This window comes from Camelus dromedarius, chromosome 16 (assembly GCF_036321535.1).
Source record: "Camelus dromedarius isolate mCamDro1 chromosome 16, mCamDro1.pat, whole genome shotgun sequence".
Classification (NCBI taxonomy): domain Eukaryota; kingdom Metazoa; phylum Chordata; class Mammalia; order Artiodactyla; family Camelidae; genus Camelus; species Camelus dromedarius.
Genome location: NC_087451.1, coordinates 51985443 through 51994648, shown reverse-complemented (window position 1 = coordinate 51994648; position 9206 = coordinate 51985443). Strand labels below are relative to the sequence as shown.

General features: G+C 42.3%; 1 non-coding gene across 1 annotated transcript; it reads left to right on the top strand.

Moving 5' to 3' along the window:
* The first annotated feature begins 493 nt into the window (after positions 1–493).
* On the top strand, positions 494–597 carry LOC116157977 (U6 spliceosomal RNA). The gene has a single exon (XR_004142208.1). It is a non-coding gene; the product is annotated as a U6 spliceosomal RNA (small nuclear RNA).
* The last annotated feature ends 8609 nt before the right edge of the window (positions 598–9206 follow it).

Below are 9206 nucleotides of genomic sequence, written 5' to 3'. Positions count from 1 at the left end.
AAAAGTGGCACTAGATAGATATAAAGGGTGATATGTACAGTAAACCCTTGATTGTGTATTGTTTTAAGTGTATTTCTTTTAAAAGCTCAGGTCAACTTTTGTTTTTTTTGGGGGGGGGGTGAATTATGTTTATTTGCTTATTGTTTTTTAATGCAGGTACCGGGGATTGAAGCCAGGACCCTGTGCATGCTAAGCACTGCATTCTACCACTGAGCTCCCCACCTCAGATCAACTTTTTGAGAGATTAGGACGGCTATTTTTACAAAAGAATAGCAGGCTCAGAGAAGGTGATTGAACTTGTTCAGGGTCTAGGAATAGTAAATAACTGGTCATTGTTAGTTAAGTATAAATCAGACCTTGGAGGGAATTCTGTGCTATGTAAAAAAGATCATGGCTTTTGTTATGTAGGGAATGGAGAGCCACGAAGGGCCTTATGAAGTAGTAACTTACTGTTGAATCTTGGAGAGACTGAGGTAAGAGAACCAATTAAACGGTTCTCAGTGCTGGCTTAGGTAGAACATTAACTGTAATGGGAGGATACAGAGATGAGCATTGCACAAGGATGACATGCAAATTCATGAAGAGGGTCATATTTTTAAGGAAATTTTTTCCCCTTTTTACTCTGTCTATATCAGGTCATTATGCTGCACACCTTATATAGTGATGTATATCAGTTATATCAATAAATCTGGAATAAAAAAAGTTCTTGTAGTGTGACCCATGTGAGAGATGAAAATGGCCTGAACAAGCTTAGTTGGTTGGGGTGGAGAGGAAGGTGCATTTTTTGGTAAGCAATTAAGTTTTAAATTAGCTTCTAGATAAAATGCTCATTTACCTAAAGATATAATGAAGATGACTTGAGTGAGCAGGGAGATACTGGCCATCAACTAAAATAGAAAATGGGAGGGGAGGAGGAGGAATTTAGGATAAAAGGATGAATTTTGTTTTGGATATATTAAGTTAGGTTGGTTGAGGCCAGCCATGATGCCACTGTTTGAAGTGGGGCAAAGTCTCTAATATGCTGCAGAAAGAACAGGTCTGAGATTGGAAGTTTATTGGAGGCTCAAATTCCGAACTCCAGCAGTTGTGTGATCCTGAGCATGTCTCTATCACTGAATCTACCATGTTCTTTTATAAATCCCTTGACTGCATCTGTCTTTCCTCCTATCCCTGTGCTGTCAAATGCTGTTATCACCAGCCATGTGTGGTTTTGAGCTCTTGAAATGTGGCCAATCCAAATTGAGATGATTTCAAAGATGTGCTACCGAACAAAAAAAAAAGACTGTAAAATATCTCATTAGTAATATTATTTATGCTGATTACATGTTGAAATGATATTTTGGATATGTAGAGTTCAATAAAAATATATTATTCAAATTAATTTTAACTGTTTATTTTTACTTTTTTGAAAATGTAGTGACTAGAGAATATAAAACTGCAAATAACTTGCATTATACAGCATCGCCCCAGTTTATGGAGGGTGACGTCTGTGCTTCATGCATCTTTTTATCCTCTAGAACAGTACTGGGCACTTAGTAGGCTCCCAGCAAGTATTTATGAATGAATGAGACCCTTGAGTAAATGGAATGAATGCATGAATCTCTGAAAGTAATAAACCTCCCTCAGAAGGATGTTTGTTTATTACATTGTATCTTTGACAATGTTTGATGTAAATGTGCAAAAAGACTGAGGCTGTAAATGTTTGTTTTGCTGGATTAGAGCTCCACGGAGCCCCTAATCATCTCTGATTCAGGCCCCATCTGTAAAATGGAACAAGATACGAAAACTGGCAGTTGCATTTCCTTAGAGAAGTGGGAACGGCTCCTAAGGAGAATGACCGTGATGTGTGGTAGGAATAGCGGGGAGTCACACAGACTTAGGTTTGAATTATATTCCACCACTGGCTGTGTAACCTTCATTTATTTTCTTAACTTCTCTGGGCCTCAGCTTTCATGGTGAAATGGGGATAAAAATACCTCTTAGGATTGTATGTGACAATTAAATGAGATGACATATATTAACTTGCAAACTGCTTGGCACTCGGAGGTAGTTCAGTACATGTACACTCCCCTTGACTCCCCAGCCTGCATACATTCATAGTACTGGAGAGTTTAATCATTCAGGTAGTCATCAATCAGTCAAGTATTGAGTGCCAATTCAGGAACTGGGATGCAGCAGTGAAACAAAACAGACAAAAATCCCTGCCCTCATGGAGCTAACAGATTAGTGTGGGAGACAGATAATAAACAATAAGGAAAATGCATAGATGCAAGATAGAGATGATGGGTGCTGTGAAAAAAGCAGAGAAGAAAGCAGAGGAGGGTAGGAGGTGCCAGGCAGGGCACGCTGGGTGTTGCAGTTTTAAATACAGTGGTCAGGGAGGCCTTGCCAACAAAGTGACAACTGAGTAGACTTGAAGGAATGAAGGAGAGAACCAGGTGGAGAGGGAGCAGCAAGGAAGGGCCCAGGACCAGAATATGTCTCTCCTGTTGAGAGATCACAAGGAGGTGGGTGTGCCTAGAGCAGCAGGAGTTAAGGTTGAGAAGAACTGGAGATGAGGTCAGCAGGGTATCTGGACACAGATCCTGTAGGGCCTTGTAAACCACTGTAAAGATGCTGGGTTTTATTGCAAGTAAAATGGGAAGCTAGTGGATTATACTGAGCAGAGAAGTAACATGATCTGATTTAGGTTTTAACAGGATCGTTGTCACTTTGCCTGCTGTGTAGAAAAACCCGGAGATGAGTTAGTTGGCTACTGTGAAAAGGGGAGAAATGAGGGCAGAGTGAGTGGTAACAGTGAAAGTTGTGAGTAATAACCTAAGGCTCATGGGCCCCTCGGGGCTATGTGGATAGGCTCAAGGGTGCCCTTGAACCCTCTGAAATTTTATATAAATATCTGTGGGTCAGTGTATTTTTGGAGGGAGAGCTCCTATTGGAGTCTCAAAGCAGTTGCATGGTCCAAATCAAGAAGTACCTTGGTGTCGAATAAGCAGGATACCTCCTGCTTGTTCCTAGCTATTCAAAGTCCCATGATTAAATCTTTCCCTCAGACCTCGATCCTCAATCCTCCAGGGCACTGATCCTGTTTGAGAGCCTCTCAGAGCTTCTGCCACCCCCTTTAGGACTGTAGCATCCCTGACTTCCAGTTTTCAGTCATCAGGATGTTAAGAAGAAGGAAAAAAAAAAATCACAGGGAAATGGGTAGATTCTGTTCCTTTTTTATGATACCCACTGTGGAAGCTTGGAAGCCACAGGCAGGAATAGGGAAAAGGCTTCACACCTTCCTAGAGACCATGTGGGGCACTCGTGAGGCTAGTTTGCACTCAGTGGATTCCTTTCTCGGTAAGCTCTGGTCTATGAATCACATAAATCTCAGCACTGAGAACTGATTTTATGGTTTGGTTTGCTTAATAGTCACACAATTAAAATAAGTTGTAAAAAATGGTGGTGGTGTTTGCCAGGATAAATATTTAAAAGGGAACAGTTGTAGGAAGATGTAATAATTCAAGTCAGCCCACGGCTCTTCATTCTCAGTAAAGGCTGGGGAGGTTGGTTCTTAACCGGAAGGGTTTTTTTTTTTTTTTTTGCCTCTCCTTTGAATATCTTTGTGCTGCAGCTGCCAGGCTGAGGTAGGACAGAGTTGAGAAGAGTCAAGTGTGCCTTTGGGAGTAGTTGATCCATGGCACAGAGACAGGGGCTTCTGGAGCAGGGTTGAGGTCATAGATATAAAGTGTGAGGGAGACTCAAAGTTGCTACCATCCTCCCTAAACTCTTGGTCAGGTTTTCTAGTGTGAAGTCCCAGTGGTCATGTTTTTTAGGAGGCAAGTTAATAATTTTCAAAGGGAAAATTTATTTTACAAAGAGATGAGCCTATGTGGGAAGCGTACTTAAAGTTCTGTCTCCTCCAGTGGACTCTGGGCCGGTTGATAGGTAGCCCTGATGACCGCTGGCTTTCCAGCTCTGCTGTGTGGCAGAGGTTGAAGACCCAGCCAAACACTTCCTTCCTCACTTGTTCCTCATGCCATTTCCTTTACACCAGGAGTGCCCCAGTCCCTCTTCTCTACTTTTCTTGGCGGTTCCACCCAAGCCCTCTTACTGAAGCCTTCCGACCACGCAGCCCACTGTGCTCTCCCTCTCCTGCCGCCTTCAGCTCCTGTTTTGGTCTTGGTGGATTGTAAAGAGAAAAACTCTATTGTTTCCATTTACATGTAACAATACGCTCTGAATACTACTTAGCTGTGTCACCAGACATGTGGGTTCTCTGTACATCAAGCAATTCTGTGACATCAGCTGGGTGTCCTGAAATTGAATTCAGTTCTGAAGCGATCTACCTGGAGCTAGTGTCAGATCCCATAGGTTACATGCTCAGTCCCACAAGACTGCTCATTCCTACCACTATGGATGCCAATTACAAATCTAGCTTGTTTCCTGTGCTTCTGACTGGCTATAGATCAGAACTTCCCACAATCCCTTCCCTGGGTTTGATTAATTTGCTAGAGCTGCTGACAGAACTCAGGAAAACAATTTACTTACTAGAGTCCCAGTTTATTATAAAAAGATGTAACTCAGGAACAGCCAGGTAGAAGAGATGTACAGGGAAACGTATGTGGGAATGGGTGCACTGCTTCCACGCCCTCTCTGGGCATGCCGCCCTCCCAGCACTTCCATGTTCACCAGCCCAGAAGCTCTCTAACGCCATCTGTTTGGTTTTTTATGTAGGCTTCAGCAGGCATGACTTATTAAATCATGGGTCACTGGTGACTGAACTCAATCTCCAGTCCCCTCCCCTCCCAGGGGAGGTCAGGGGTGGGACTGAAAGTTCTAACCCTCTAATCAGTGGTTGGTTCCCCAGGTAACCAGCACCCATCCTTAGGGGCTTTCCAAAAGTCACCTCATTAGCATAAACTCTGGTGTGGTTGTGAGGGGCTTGTTTTGACTAACAAATAATACCATTATCACTATTCTTTTTGATCACTTAGGAAATTTCAAAGATTTTGGGACCTTTGTTCCAGAATTTGGGACAGAGGCCAAAACATATTTCTTATTATAAATCACAAATCACGGTGATAGACAGAGGTGAGAGGGTCCTTACGGGGTACCCAGACAACACAATACCCAGAGAGGGTAAAACGAAGGCTGGGAGAGTAAACTGACTAGGTAGATGGTGCACAGCTAGTAAATGGGAAAAGTCAGACCCTAGACTTTCGATTAGGGCCCTGCCCAATTTCTTATACTGTTTACAATACAACCAGATTGCAGTTTTCTTGAAGGTAAGGGCCATGTCTTCTTTCATTCATTCAACTAATATTTGAGTGTCTGTACTGAAAACATTACATACATTTAACTCAGTTAATCCTCTCAGTAACCCCAAAAGTTAGAAACTATTACTCTCCTTGTTCTGTAGTTGAGGAAACTACAGGTGAAATAACTTACCCAAGGTTACCTGGTTAAAAACTGGTGGACCACAGAGCGTGGTGTAACTGCTGTTTCCCGTTTGGAATGTCTGGTAACTGAAGGCATCATTCTTACACCAATCAGAGACCACTAAGGAGTAAAATTTGTTGCTGGTGAAATGGGGGTAAGGCAGGGCATTTTGGAGAGAATTTGATAACAAACTTCCAATATTTCTTCCTAGCCCAGCCAAGGTCTCTGAACAGCACCAAGTTCCCTTGACCTTGATAGTAAACTCCCCTAATCTTACTTCTTGCTATATTGGGGGATCCGCTCCCATTTCCCATATTTCATTATTAAATATAGAGAGAACATTGGGCTGGGAATTGTGAATGAAAAGTATTGCCTGCCATATTAGTAAACAAAGGATGTTGCAGCCACCAAGCTATCACATTGCAGCTGCCAGCAGGTGAGCCCTGACGGAACTGTGGTTGGAAATAGGATTCCTGCCATCAAGCCCTCAGCCACTGCATCCACTCCCAACGGTGCCCCCTGAGAAGACTCAGGATGGGAAAGCACAGGACACTGAGCCTAGATAGCTGAGGTGCATGTCAAAAGAATGATTTCAATGAGCCCAGACTTTTGCATTTTCCCGTACATGGAAAAGCGCTCATTCCTTGAGATACCTGTTTTTTTTTGTTTGTTTGTTTGTTTTCAGTTAACAGTGATCTTTTGATATTCCAACTACCTGGTCTTCTGTATATCCTGGCTCCTCCCTTACCTCTTCGGAGGAGTCCCTTAGAGCCATCTGAGAGGCTGTCTCCGGAGCTTGAAGTCCTCAGAAAGTCCGCCTAATAAAAACATCATTCTCACCTTTTAGGTTGTGCATTTTCTCCAGTTGACAGAATCTAGTTACATGTACTCTTACTTTAGCAATTAACTTGCTAAGTGACCTTGGACAAATCATTAGATACCTAGAATGGAGGTGATAATAGTTTTTTTACTTTTCTGGGGGATATTAAGACTTGAAGAAAACTGATCTGAAGGTTGGTGACTAAACAGTACTCTCACTGTGCAAATATAAGGTGATGTTAAATAATAATGATGCAGGGTAATAGTAGGGACTTTATGGGAAAGTTCCTTCACTTCTGAGTGTCAGTTTCCCACTGGTACAATGAAGATATTGCATACCTTACAGGGTTGTTGTGAGGATTAGAGATGGTGTATGTCAAACCCTAGCATAACGCCAGACACGTGGTAGGAATCCAGAAAATATTAACTATTATTAATAATCTGACCATCTGGCTTGATACTCTTTCAGTCACATTTGGCAGGACAACAAGCAAACAAGCAACACTTACATACAACGCAAACCACAATCACCACCACCAACCACCCAACCAGCGTAGTCCTCCAAAGTCCCCTGAAGGTGACCATTGGCTCCCAAATGCGCTTGAAGCCTGCCAAATGCTGTAGCAAAATGAAAGTGCAGCCAGATGGAACCCTGTTCCTCCTCTGAGACTGGGAGTGCTTTCAGCGAAGGATGATAGATAGCTCAGTGCAAAGACTCACTCAGAAATAGCTATGACTGCCAAGTGACAGGAGTGAGCCAAATGAGATGATGATGGCAGAGAAGGGGGCGGACAGCTGAGAGCAGCTGGGAGGCAACGTGTACTTGCTGACTCTTTGATCTTACTCTACTACTGAATCACTTTATCCCTCCTTTTCTCCACCGGAGAGGCTTTGAGACAATCAGGGTTGCCCACCAACTCCCGCTGACATATGGACATCCCTCTTGCTTGTTTGGTGCCAGGAGGAGTTCTTATTGGCTGCTAAGTGCAGAGGTGGCCCGTTGCACTCCAGAGGCTACTGTGTAGACCTCCTGGTGCTGCTGCTCTCAGAATATGTAAGGGCTTCATGTGCCAGAGGAGGGAGACACAAGGCAGATTTCTTATCCTTTTGTTGAAGCTGCTGAACTGACTTGTTTTGGTTCCGATTTCCATGAGTCAGCTTGGTCTTTTTACCACTTTTCCAAGCAACTTTGTGCCTCAAGGGTATTATTCATTCAACAGGTATTTATCAAGCCCGACTATGTGACTGGCATTATTTTAGGTTGTGAACAAGACAGACGAGCTTCTTGCCCTTGTGGAGTTTACACTGTGGTGGGGAGAGACAAAATTTATGTACCAGTAAACAAGTTAATTTAAGATAGTGGTAAATTTACTGAATTCATAGAAAAAAATATAATAGAATGATAGGAGGTATGGGGTGGCTGTTTATGTCATCTGAGAAAGGGACACTGGGGCTGAGAACTGAATGATGAGAAGACTGCTGTGCTGTTTGAGGTCCCAATCAGAGAGACCCGCAAGGCCTAGCTACTGAAATGGCATATTTGAGGATGAGAAAGTTAGCCGGGGAGACCTGGGCCACAGAGAATAAGGGGGAGAGTGTTGCACATGAAGTTAGAAAGTAGTTCACAAAGTGGAGCCCCACGGATTACATTTAGTTCACATGGTGCTTTTGAGATTTCACCAAAAACAAAAACAATACTGACTTGCAGTTTCTCTTGAAAATTGAAAAAAAACTTGGCCAGGCCAGGCCACTATTCCTGAATGATAACATTTGATTTCAACATAGAGCAGTTATGCTTTTCCTGTCTCCTCCCATCCTTCTTTAATGGGGCTCTTGGTCAGCAGTTCATAAGTAGGAGGTATTTGAATTAGTAACCACAGAGCACCACGTAGGCTTGATAGGCCCTAGATTCTTTTTTTCTCCAAGTATGATGGATGGAAGCATGTGATGAAGGTTTTTAAGTGACAGAGTGACGATCTAAATTTTTAAAAGATCACTCTGACTACTCTGTTAATAACAGATTGTGGCTAGGATGGGGGAGGCAACAATTAATGCAAGAGATATTGGTGGCTAGGACCAGTGGCGATAGAAAGAAGTAGACAGATTCTGGGCATATTTTAGAGGTAGCGTTGCCAGGACTTAACTCATGCGTTAGATTTGGATAAGAAAAGGGAATGAAGAATGCCTCCCAGGAGAAAGGTCAAGGCTCGGGATATAATTTGGTAGTCATCAGTGTATGGGTGATATTTAAACCTATGGAAATGAAAGAAGTCACTGAGGGAGGAAATGTAGATAGAAAACAGTGTGCAGAGTTACAGGATTTTTTTTTTTCCTGTTCAAATTTAAAGCTTTGAAATTCCTGGTATGATACAGGCTACTAGATTCTTAGCATTAAAAAGCAATCTAAGGTCATCTACATCTATCTAGCCACCTTTCCTACCCATGTACATATTCACTCAAATCTCCTTACAAAACATCTAGCCAAGTAGCTAGCCAATTGGCGCATCATTAACAGGAAACATACTATTTCCATTAAGACCTTCCATTCTGGGTTCATTAGAAAGTGGTTTTTCCTCATATCAAACTTTTAGGTAGGTTAAGTATATATATCTCTCCAAAAAGGGACAGTGTTGAGAGTGAAAGGGGGCATTATTCATAACTACACCAAGACAGCTGGGACTATCCTGGGCAAGCCTTGCAAGTAAAAGTAACAGTACGTTGGCCATCTTTGTCTCCAGATAGTCAACTGAATGACTTTAAAAATCTTTAAAAGTGATAAACCTTTAGCCAGACTCATCAAGAAAAAAAGGGAGAGGGCCCAAATTAATAAAATTGGAAATGAAATAGGAGAAGTTATGACACCAGAGAAACACAAGGGATCGTAAGAGGCTACTATGAGCAACTATACATCAACAAAAAGAACAACCTAGAGGAAATGGACAATTTCTTAGAAAGGTACAATT